This window comes from Vespa mandarinia, chromosome 18 (assembly GCF_050613455.1).
Source record: "Vespa mandarinia isolate Hongniang chromosome 18, ASM5061345v1, whole genome shotgun sequence".
Lineage (NCBI taxonomy): Eukaryota > Metazoa > Arthropoda > Insecta > Hymenoptera > Vespidae > Vespa > Vespa mandarinia.
Genome location: NC_140827.1, coordinates 1,884,168 through 1,892,500, shown reverse-complemented (window position 1 = coordinate 1,892,500; position 8,333 = coordinate 1,884,168). Strand labels below are relative to the sequence as shown.

Here is an 8,333-nt window from a genome sequence, read left to right as displayed (position 1 = left end):
TAACAATTATTTACAAAGAATATATCCTTCAAATTATATACAATATTTTTTATAAAGATGAACGTAAGTGAGTTATAAAAATTAGAGTTAAAAAAATTATTAATCAGGATTAAAATCAGATCAATTAAAAATTAGAACTAATACCGAACGACAAAGAAAGAAAGAGTAAAAGAGAAAGAAAGAAAAAGAAAGAAAGAAAGAAAGAAAGAGAGACAGAAACAGAGAGAAAGAGAGAGAGAGAGAGAGAGAGAGAGAGAGAGAGAGAGAGAGAAAGAAAGAGAGAGAGAGAGAGAGAAAGAGAAAGAGAAAGAAAGAGAGAGAAAGAGAGAGAGAGAAAGAAGGATGAAAATGTCTTTCTCTCACTCGTAGAGAAGCATGCAATAATATACCTCAGACAGCATTCAAATCCAAAATTCTATCTGAGGAAACGATCGATGTTTATGTATAATATACATTTATATATATATGTATGTATATATATATATATGTATGTATATATGTGTGTGTGTGTGTGTGTGTGTGTGTGTGTGTATTTGGAATGAGATCGAAGATTCTCGTAGCTCCTCCTTCTATTCGTTGATGATTGACGGTGTAAAGGTATAAGATGAGGATAGAGATCAGGAGAATTTCTCTCGTCAGATAGAAATTTTCTCATAAAGTGAGAGAGAGAGAGAGAGAGAGAGAGAGAGAGAGAGAGAGAGATGGCGATGAAGATATCTTAGAAAATAGTTACGCATAGGATACGTTCGTACGCGTCAATATTTTCTTCGAGCAGTACCATCAACGACGTTTTCCACGCAAACATTGACTCTTCTTGATTGATACGCGATAATATGCTCTTCGTCTGGGCAATACAAATATTGAATCACTTGGTGAGAGAAATTCAACTCCTTGTTTCTCAAAATTTTGTCGATGACGACGACGACGATGACGATGACAATAACGACGTATACAATTATCCCACGTTCATCTATCCATTTTAACCGAATCGATGATAAATTGAATGACAAAAAAAAAAAAAAAAAGAAAAAAAAAGGAAGAAAAAATAACAGATTTTGCACTACAAAATCAAACTTTACGACAAATCAATTTCGCTCTTTTACAAATCGCATTAAACCACCAACACACCGCCGATTCTACTCTCTTTGCAAATAAAATTTTGGACCCTTTGCAAAACAAATTTGACCATTTGTGCTATTCGAGTTTTTCCAATGAAATAAGATTTTTTTTTCATTTTCTTTTCTCCTTATTCCTTTTTTGTTTTATTTTATATTTTCTTTTCTTTTTTCCTTTCCTTTTCTTTTCTTTTTTAAATTACGAAATAAAAATAATTACGAATGTAAATTTATTGTTTAAAAATTCCATATAAATATATATATATATACTTGTATTTTTTTTTTTTTTTTTTTTTTAATTGAATAACAATAAATTTAATTCGATAATGCATTTTGCTATACTAATCAGAATTAAATTACAATTGAATTTGACTTCAGATGCGTTATAGTTAATTTATTCACCATTATATCACATTTATTGTATATAATTGTAATTAATTATAACTACATCATAATTTAATTGTAATTAAATGATTTTTATTATAATAATAATTTTGATGAGCTATAGTTTGAAATTTTGGATTAAAATTTCAACACTATATATATATATATATATATATATATATATATATATATATATATTCATGTACATATAAAAGCTTCAAAATGACAGTACTAATTTATCTTGGAGGAAAAAAAAAAGAAAAAGAAAGAGTAAAATTAATCTGTAAAATATGGGAATTAAGGTTTTATATTTAATATGAAAAAAAACCCTCAGTCGATCCATTTTTACAAAGGACCATTCTAATTAATTATTAAAATCATATTGTGTGTCACTTATAATCGAAGATCTATCCATCACGACGAATTATCTTAAGCATTATTAGATTATATATATATATATATATATATATATATATATATTCAATGTATTCCATATTCTATATGTAGATGAAAATAAAATTTTGTTTTTTTCTCTCTGAAAGAGATAATTTTTTTTTATATATGTAAAACTACGGTGAAAAATATGTTATATTTTGCATACACTTTCGACGAAGTAAAATGATAAAACTTCCGACTTTTAAATTAAAGTTATGAGAAACTAGACGAAACGAGACGAGATGAAACGAGACGAAACGAAACGAATATAAAATGTTCGTAATTAGATATTTTTAATTATTGTTATTTTTATTACAGTTATCATTATTATTATTATGATTATTATTATTAATACTTTATTAATTAATTAAAACAAGAAGATTCTATATCCCGTGTTAATATAAACAAATACACAATAGAGATAATGAAAAATGTATACACGTATGCAGTACAGTTAAAAATGTACTTTATTCATAAATCCAAAAAAAAAAAAACAAAAAAAAGAAAAAAAAGAAAAAAGAGTCATTCATCCTCTGAAAATTTATTTAGAACAAAAATAAAATAAATAAAGAAATAAGTAAAAAAGAAGAAGAAAATTTACAAGCGTATGAATTCTTCGATCCTCGAAACTTTCATCGTAAAATAATGATCGAGCACGATCCTAAAGGAGTTAAATTAAATTTGTTCACTTAATAATTTAGAATGACTCTGACAACATTAAAACATACTCGTCCACGTTTTGCGGGGGGGGGGGAGGGAGCGAAATTGAGGGAGACAGTTGTGATTCGTATCAGTTGAAATATGTGAAGTAGTTAGAGGGATATCAAGCGTATTCGTTGAAATTTCGTTCCTATATATATATATATATACATATATATATATATATATATATATATATATTGATGTTACATCTTCAATGGATGCACTCTGACATTTTAAACAAGCGATAATTATTTATTAATTAACGAGACGATACTGAATTTAATTCCGAAATCATTATTATTACGTATATATACATATGTACACGCATGCACGCACGGCGCACACACACATACACACACACACACACACACGCGCGCGCGTACGCATACACACATATATGTACATGTACATGTACGGTCTCTCTGACAGTGAAGCGAATAAAAATAAAAAAGAAAACAAAAATAAATAAATAAAAAAAAAAAAAAAAAAAAAAGAAAAAAAAAAGAAGAGAGAAAACTTTATACGAGAGAGAGAGAGTAAGAGAGAGGGAGAGAGAAAGAACATTGTGACTCTATGACCGCTTTACGTGCAGTCAATACAAGCCCACATACTTCTAAAAATCAATTTAAATCGCGACACGGCGGACAAAGTGAAATTAACGAACAAACACCGACTCTACTTCACGATTTTTCTTTTACTTTTTTTTTCTTTTTTTCTTTTTTCTTTTTTTTCTTTTTTTTTTCTTTTTTTTTTCTTTTTTTTTTTTTTTTTCGAAACAATGCACGATTGCGATTCACGCACGAATGCGATCTGTGATCTGAAAAACAAAACAAAACAAAAAACAAAAATAAAATAAAATAAAATAAAAGAAAATGAACGAAAACAAAACAATAAAAACAATAACGAATAAAAAACGAAAACAGAATAAATCGTTGTTGTAGTAATATCTAAAAAAAAAAAAAAAAGAAAAAAAGAAAAAAAGAAAAAAAAAAGAAAAAAAAATGTAAAAAGAAATAGATAAATAAATAAATAAGTAAATAAATAAATAAATAAGTAAATAAATAAATAAATTATTTCGCGAAAAAAAATACGGACATACGAATACATGGATATATATTTACTTTGATCAAATTAAAACTATTCCTACGATTCAATATTTCGTTGGAATGTTCAACTTTAATATAATTTTAATTAATAAGATTCTATTAGAATTAAATTAATAAGATTATGATTGCAAATAATATTAATAATTCTAATAGGATAGATAAATGATATAGATAATAATAATTAAAACATAAGTGATTCTAATTCGATTCTATTATTAAATTACTTATCAGATAAATTATATTTTATAATATTTAATATTCATATAAATTATAGTTCATACAAAATATATATTCAATACATATATATACATATATATATATATATATATATATATATATAGCTTTAACAAAATGTAGAGAATCGGTTTAAGTTTAGCATTAAATATAAAAATGAATATACGTGTATATATAAAAATGACAGCACTGATCATTATGAAGACATTATGCAAGACAAGAGAAAATAAATTTAAGATAGAAAAATGAGACTGCGTAAAATATTTTCTGAAGAATATTAATAATACTTATATATAATTCATTTATTTTATAATAAATATACACATACATATATATATATATATATATGTATATATATATATATTATTTCAACAAAATAATAATTATGATTTATTATATTAACAACAATTACGACGTGGTAATTAATTGTATATGATATAGTAAAATAGAGATAAATTTTTATTAGAATGGTCAAGCGAAGAAAATAATATCACTAACTCATGTATATATTAATATATATACAGAGTGTCCAAAAAGTATGGAAGCAAACTTTATACTACGTATTACTGAGATTAAATGGATGGAAAAAGTTCATATAAAAGTTATATACTTTTAAAAATATGTACATTTTATTTCCACTCGTCGAATTAATGATTGACCCTAACAATCGGCCTCTTAAATCATCTGACTTAAACTTTGATTTTTGGGATACACGTGAAAAAATATAAGATTTATAAATATACGATAGAAAGAAGAGAATAAACTTTTAGTTAAATGTATTCGAAAATACATTTATTTATTATTTCCAATACAATTGGAATATTTGAATATTTGATTGCGAGCAATTATTAATTCCATGAATGAATAATACCTGTATACTTGTAAGAAAGAGAAATTTTCAAACATTTCTTATAACTGTCGACAATAAATCAGAAATATCTTTAAAATCGTATATCTTTTTGATAAAACATTTTCAGACATAACATTATATATAAACATTTTTCATCTATTTGATCTTGTTAATACGTAATATAAGTTCCATCCTATGCCTTTTTGGACACCCTATATATATATATATATATATGTTATTCGTGAAAATTCGTGGCTATGTCGCCTCCAGATATCGTATTACTCTGAGGAGGTTTAACCCCCAGTCTCTCAACTGTAAAGCCAAATGCCCGACTGTATTCTGTTTACATTCTCTCGTGAAAACGAATTTCCTGGAACAGGACAAACGAAATAGTACAGTGCAGTACAGTAGAAAGAAAGAGAGACAAAGAGAAAGAGAGAAAGAGAGAAAGAGAGAAAGAGAGAGAGAGAGAGAGAGAGAGAGAGAGAGAGAGAGAGAGAGAAAGAAGGGGTGGAGCGAGAGAGAGAGAGATAGTTCGTTGGCACACTTAACCTAAACGTTAAAATTTCATGTTATAATTTACTTTGAACTTTCCAACATATATTTACATTCACTTGTACATATCTATTACACACGTATGAAGAGAAGAAAGAGAATAACATAATACGATCTCCATTGTACTCTGCGTTCGCGTTATAGGCCATAAATTATAATTGTACATTTGAATATAACTACTGTATAATTATAATATATAAATCTAACAAATGAAAGAACATTATTAATATCGAATAAGATTATACGTAATGTACGTCTAAATATTATATACAAATGTATTTAACAGAACGAATAGAAAGCTCAATGAATGACATTTAAAAATCATGATTATTTAATTATTTTTCATTTCACATTGCAAGAATACGAACACGAAATTTTTTTTCTTTTATCTCCTTTTTCTTTTTTTTTTTTTTTTGTCTCATCTAAAAACTTTCATCCAGCTCCGATCGACGTAATATTCGTACGAATTAAAAATGACACTGTTAAATTCTAAAAATCCTCTAACGTTCCTAACGTTCCTCTTTCTACCTATCTCTCTCTCACTCTCTCTCGCTCTCGAAGATACTTATACGTCTAAATATTCTCCAGTAATGAAGGACGGACGGACGTTCGATTGTTTTTGTTTCGTTCATCGATCGAAAAATTTCCAGGAAATTCGTCGTTCTATTATTATTTATATATCGATCGTTACTTATTCCTATCTCTTTCAAATATACATTATACCTCTGTCAAAAGAAACAGACTTACCTTATTTATACGACGTTAATATCCTACAATGGCTTACAAAGCGCGGATGATACCTTCTCTCCATCTTATTCTCTCCTGTTCTTCTCCGATCCTTACTTGAATTCTTGGAAATCTGAAATAAAAAAAAAATGTAAGATGATATTAGCAGAGTATAAAACGAATCGTGCGTGTATGACGAGTGCATACACGATACTAAATTATTTCTAATACATATATGTATATGTATGTGTGTATGTACGTGTGTGTGTGTGTCGTGTACGTGCTAGTGTGTAAGTATACGAAAATCATATAATACGAAATACGATATCAACGAGGACCAATTAATCATGAATTATTGATTAAAATGTCGTTAAACTAGTGCGAGAAGTATCGATGTTCCGATAATACGTCGAGAAAATTCGTAGAGAATAAATACGTCGTAATAGCGTCCAACGATAACGCCGTTCAAAGAGATGCCAATATTATTTTCGTGAATATCTCTTATACGCTAAGACGTTACTACTCGCGAATAATTCACACGTGAAAATTGGACCTTAGGCGATCGATAGGTGCATTGATCGATGCTATATGTAAGAAAAAACATGCTAATTACCTGCAATAAACGAGGACGATACCGATCCCGTGTCCAAGTAGCTAGTCACCGAACTCAAAATGGCGGCACGTTACCGGCAAGACCGTATATATATCGCGGCGCACATGCGCGTTACGTCACCTTACGTTCGTCTCGTCACTGTACCATAGACAAACAAATGAATTTCTCCATGTACATAACATAACGTTATGTTTACGTACGATTACATAGAATATTAAATTAGAAATAGACAAAAAATTCATTAACAAGTTTATCGATTGGTATCATGAAAAAATTGATTAACTGTTTTTTTAACATATTAATTAAAATATATTTTCCATTACAGGTACCAGCTTATCATTACACGTCACTACGTACTTATTTATTCTGTACGTCATTAGTCAAAACATATATAATTAATGAAGTCTATAATATAAATAATATACATACATATATATATTAAGCTCTAATTGTTCTACATATCTAAATATTTTGAAACAATAAATTAATCCTTTGTTTTTAATTCTATCGATTTTTGTTGTTAAACGTAATGACAATTATGAAATTAAATATATTATTATTATGACTTCGGTAGTTGTCGATAATGTCAAATATGTCCGGACAGTTTTGAGAGGAACAAGGAAGGAAGGAAGAAAGCCCGAAGTCACGTATAACTCGTGTTGAAAGTTATTATTACAAGTTATTGCTTGGAATACTAGTGAGAAGAGACCAAGACTTTGACCCACATTTGTGAATCGCTCCACTAACCTATATAAATTCGTCCACTGACCTATATAATATGTTGGGTAAAATTCCTCTTCTCAATGCCAAGGTAAATGATGAAAAAAAACTCTTTTTCTCTCTCTCTCTCTCCCTCTCTTTATCTCATTTCTACGCACAACACTATACATATGCACAGGAATGAAATCGAGCTCTGCGACGGAAAAAAAGCATTTACTAAAACTTTATATATATAAATCTGACGCGAGGCGCATAATTTTCGTATATTTGGTGTATATACATACATATATATATACCATATATATATACATACATACATACGTATATATATACATACAAATACGCCTTCACACAACTTACCTAAGTACATTCTTAGAAAAGTTGAACTTTCTTGTTTGAATGCGCAGGTTAGGAGATAATTTATTGTCTTCTTTCGACAAAAAAGAAATGAGAGTACTGAAATGCAACGAGTGGACAATATTATTTCCCTTCGTTCAGACACGACTTAATTCTTTCGTATTCACGAATTATTTTTTAATAACATTTAATGCTATTCTATCATTTTTTCTTTTTTTTTTTTTAGAATAATTTATTATAGTTTCTTAATTATTTATATATTATTTATTATATATTTTTTCTCGTTTTTTCCCTTTATTTCCATTTTAATATCGTAACCACGGTTATAAACGTTTAATATTTAATAACTAGACGATAATTTAAAGATTTAAGTATATGAGTATATTTTTATACGTATATAGGTTCAGTCAGAATTTATATATACTTACATATATACATACACGCATATACAAACACATTGTTCTAGTATACGAATATATACTATATAATTTTATACATCGGTTAAATAATTAACAAATCACATAAGCTATCGAAAT

General features: G+C 27.6%; 1 long non-coding RNA gene across 1 annotated transcript; it reads right to left on the bottom strand.

Moving 5' to 3' along the window:
- Positions 1-4,521: 4,521 nt before the first annotated feature.
- On the bottom strand, positions 4,522-6,789 carry LOC118445377 (uncharacterized). The gene is made up of 3 exons (XR_004839245.2): positions 6,721-6,789; positions 6,129-6,240; positions 4,522-5,196 (listed from the first exon to the last, which is right to left on the bottom strand). It is a non-coding gene; the product is annotated as an uncharacterized LOC118445377 (long non-coding RNA).
- Positions 6,790-8,333: the final 1,544 nt, after the last annotated feature.